Genomic DNA, 4,107 nt, shown 5'->3' on the forward strand with positions numbered 1-4,107 from the left:
CCCCCCCCCCCCCCCCCCGGTTATGTGCTGACTGCAGGGGCTTTTGTGTCAGTTCTCCTCTTGCTCAACCTTTCAGCTGCTTTGGAAACAGTAACTACTCCCTTCTTGGAACTCACAAAACGGAAATGGTATATTGCTTCTTTCTTGCTACATAACAATCACCCCACAAATCAGCTGCCTAAAACACACATTTAGTAAGATGCCACCTCATGTGCTTTGGGGTGGCCACTATAAAAAAAGAAACACAAACAAACAAACCCCCAGAAAAACCAGTGTTGGCATGGATGTGGAGGAACCGAAATGCTTAGATGCTGCTAGTTGGGATACAAAATGGCGCCGCTGCTGTAGAAAACAGTATGGCGTTTCCTCAAAAAAGTTAAATGGAATTACCACATGATCCAGTAATTCCACTTCTGAGGATATATCCCAAAGAACAGAATATAGGATCTTGAAGAGATATTTGCCCACAATGCTTATAGCAGCACTGTTCATCAAAGCCAAGGTGGAAGCAACCCAAATATCCACTGATGGATGAATGGAGAGACAAAATGTGGTCTCTGCGTACAAGGGAATATGATTAAGTCGGGAAGCGGAAGGAAATGCTGACCCACGCGGCAGCACGGATGAACCTTGGGGACATTATGCTAAGTGAAGAAAGCCAGTCACGAAAAGACAAATGCTGTGTGATTCCCCTTCCATAAGTCATCTAAAGTACTCAACTTCACGAAGACAAAAGGTAGAAAGGTGGTTACCAGGGTTGGGATGGAGGAGAAATGACATGGATACAGAGCTTCAGTTTACAAAGCAAAGAAGTTCTAGAGATCTGTCCTACAACAACGTGAACATAGCTAATGCTACCGAACTGTTATGTTTAAAAATGGCTTCGATGGTAAAGCTTATGTTCTGTGCTTTTATCACAATTAAAATAAAAATATATATACCTTTCTTATCTCACACTTCCTGTGGGTCGGAATTTGGGCATAGCTTAGCTGCGTCCTCTATTTCAGGTCTCTCATAAGGCTGCACAGCAGCCAGGGTCTCATCTGAAGGCTCAGCTGGGGACAGGTCCTCTTCCAAAATAGCATGATTGTGGGCAGGATTCAGTCCCTTGTGTCCTGTTGGCTTGCAGCCGCCATTATCCCTTGCCACGTGGCCTCTCCGGAGTGGCAGCCTACTTCTTCAAGTGAGTAAACCACGAAGGCAATACTAGCAGAGTGGAAGTCATGATTTGTATCATCTGATTACAGAAGTAACATCCCATCACCTTTGTTACATTCTACTGAGTAGAAGCAAGTAATGGTCGAGCCCGCATAAAGGGCATGAGCACCAGCAAGCCAGCACCCCTGGGGACCATCTTAGAAATCTTGGGGCGCCTGGGTGGCTCAGTCAGTTAAGTATCTGACTTTGGCTCAGGTCATGATCTCACAGTTCGTGGGTTTGAGCCCCACGTCGGGCTCTGTGCTGACAGCTCAGAGCCTGGAGCCTGCTTTGGATTCTGTGTCTCCCCTTCCCTCTGCCCCTCCCCCGCTCAAGCTCTGTCTCTCTCTCTCTCCCTCAAAAATAAATAAACGTTAAAAAAAAAAACAGAAACATACATTTAAGAAATCCTTTCCTTTTGGGGTGCCTGGCTGGCTCAGTCAGCAGAGCATCTGACTCTTGATCTTGGGGTTGTAGGTTCGAGCCTGACGTTGGATGTAGACATTACTTAAAAATGAAATCTTAAAAGAAAAAAGGAAACCTTCCCTTTCTTGTAACTCTGCTGGAAGAAAAGCAAGAATGCAACTGAGATGGTGTCATAGGCTGAATGTTTGTATTCCCCCCCCCCCCCAGTATTCATATGTTGGAAACTTACCCCCAAACGCACTGGTGTTAGGAGGTTTAGATGAGGTCCTGAGGCTGTGGGGTCAGAGCCCTCTAGGAAGAAGACGACAGAAAGGTCTCTCCATGCAGAAGAACCAAGGAAATGGCATGGAGGCGCCCAGCACGAAGGGGTGGCTGTTCGCAAGCCAGGAAGCAGGCTTCCTCTAGGAACGGAATCTGCCCGTGTCTTCACCTTAGGCTTCTCGGCCTCCAGAGCTGCGAGAAATACGTGTGTATTGTGTAAGCCACGCCGCCTGGGATATTTTGTTACAGCAGCCCAGGCTGACTGAGACAGATAGGTGGAGACTGAGGCCCATAGGAGAGCACACGCCTCAGCTCGTAGGGACAGCCGTTTATGACTCATGGCCCCTGGCTCTTGGCGTACAGGAGGTCCGGCCCAGAGTGGCCCACATCCCATTGTCCCCAGGGAAACTGGAAAAGAGATTTCAAAGGAAATACTCATATTTTGGGGGCCCCCGGGGGCTCAGTCGGGTTAGGCGTCCGACTCTTGCTTTCAGCTCAGGTCATGATCTCCTGTGAGACGGAGCCCTGCACCGGGCTCTGGGCTGACAGAGTGGAGCCTGCTTGGGACTCTCTCTTTCCCTCTCTCTCTGCCCCTCCCACCCCTCAAAAATACATACGTAAACTTAAGAAAAAGCATTTAAGGGGCGCCTGGGTGGGGCTCTGTTGGTGAAGCGTCCAACTCTTCATTTCAGCTCAGAGAATGATCTCACGTTTTCTGAGTTCCGGCCCCGTATTTGGCACTGTGCTGATGGCGTGGAGCCTGCTTGGGATTCTTCTTCTCTCCCTCTCTCTCTGCCTCTAAAAACGAGGCACACACTCTCTCTCTCTGTCTCTAAAGATAAATAAATAAACTTTTTAAAAAAACATTAAGAAAAAGAAATACTCATATAGTTTGAATTTAGCAATTAATTCCAAATGTTTTAAAACTCTATTCAGGCCAAGAAGACAGAGCAAAACAACATATGCTCCAGCCCAGTGATGCCTGTAGACCCCACATTGCACCCCTTCTCTTTTCCCTTGGCTTCTGTGGGGGGGGGGGTCACATTACCCACTTAAGTTTTTAGCTGCTGTTTTGCTAGATGCTTTCTTCTCACGGCGTCAGACACGGACACTGCTCACGGCTCCGCCCTAGGTCTTCATCTCCCCGCACACACTTCGGGGGTTACATCAGTTGCCCCCAGGCTGCATTTACTACCTCCGCGCTGACCGCTCCTAAGTCCACATCTTCCACCCGAACCTGAGCCTCCGGACCAGGACAACATAATAACTGTCTTCTGGGTGCCACCCGGCCCCCGCACCCATCCCCCCGCCCCTGGCCCCCCGCACCCATCCCCCCGCAGCCGGCCCCCCGCACCCATCCCCCCCGCACCCATCCCCCCGCACCCATCCCCCCCGCACCTGGCCCCCCCGCACCCGGCCCCTCCGCCCCCGCACCCGGTCCCCGCCCCCGGCGCCCTCGCACCCGCACCCGGCACCCGCACCCATCCCCCCGCACCCGGCCCACCCCCGGCCCCCGCCTCCTCTTGGCTCCTCGCCAGGTGAACGGCACCACCCAGTTGCCCCATCCGGGAACCTGGAGCCATGCTGACGTCTCTCCCCTCATTTGATGCCCCCGGTCCGGCCACGTTCTCGCCTGTCTCCTCGGCAAACGCGCGCAGACCTCCTTCCCGGGCCCAGGCGGCGCGCTAGGCCTCGGCCTCGGGGGTCAGCAGCGCGGGACGCGAGGGGCCTCCGCCCCGTCAGTGCCCGCACCCCAGCGCCCCAGCGCCCTGTCAGTGCCCCAGCGCCCCAGCGCCCCGTCAGCGCCCCAGCGCCCCGTCAGTGCCCCAGCGCCCCAGCGCCCCAGCGCCGCGTCAGTGCCCCAGCGCCCCAGCGCCCCGGCAGTGCCCGCGCCCCAGCGCCCCGTCAGTGCCCCAGCGCCCCAGCGCCCCGTCAGTGCCCGCGCCCCAGCGCCCCGTCAGTGCCCCAGCGCCCCAGCGCCCCGTCAGTGCCCGCGCCCCAGCGCCCCGTCAGTGCCCCAGCGCCCCAGCGCCCCGTCAGTGCCCCAGCGCCCCAGCGCCCCGTCAGTGCCCGCGCCCCAGCGCCCCGTCAGTGCCCCAGCGCCCCAGCGCCCCGTCAGTGCCCCAGCGCCCCAGCGCCCCGTCAGTGCCCGCGCCCCAGCGCCCCGTCAGTGCCCCAGCGCCCCAGCGCCCCGTCAGTGCCCCAGCGCCCCAGCGCCCCGTC

General features: G+C 55.8%; 1 long non-coding RNA gene across 1 annotated transcript in view; it reads right to left on the minus strand.

Annotated features, from left to right (window-relative positions):
• The window catches only part of LOC120242705, a 5,593-nt gene extending 3,523 nt beyond the window's left edge, over positions 1 to 2,070 (minus strand). The window contains exons 1-2 of the long non-coding RNA XR_005531143.1: positions 1,853 to 2,070; positions 942 to 1,206 (exon numbers count right to left, since the gene is read on the minus strand). This is a non-coding gene — a long non-coding RNA (uncharacterized LOC120242705). The remainder of the gene's footprint in view (positions 1 to 941; positions 1,207 to 1,852) is intronic.
• Between the last annotated feature and the right edge of the window lie 2,037 nt (positions 2,071 to 4,107).

This window comes from Hyaena hyaena, unplaced genomic scaffold, assembly GCF_003009895.1.
Source record: "Hyaena hyaena isolate Hyena2069 unplaced genomic scaffold, ASM300989v1 scaffold_316, whole genome shotgun sequence".
In the NCBI taxonomy this organism is placed as follows: Eukaryota; Metazoa; Chordata; class Mammalia; order Carnivora; family Hyaenidae; genus Hyaena; species Hyaena hyaena.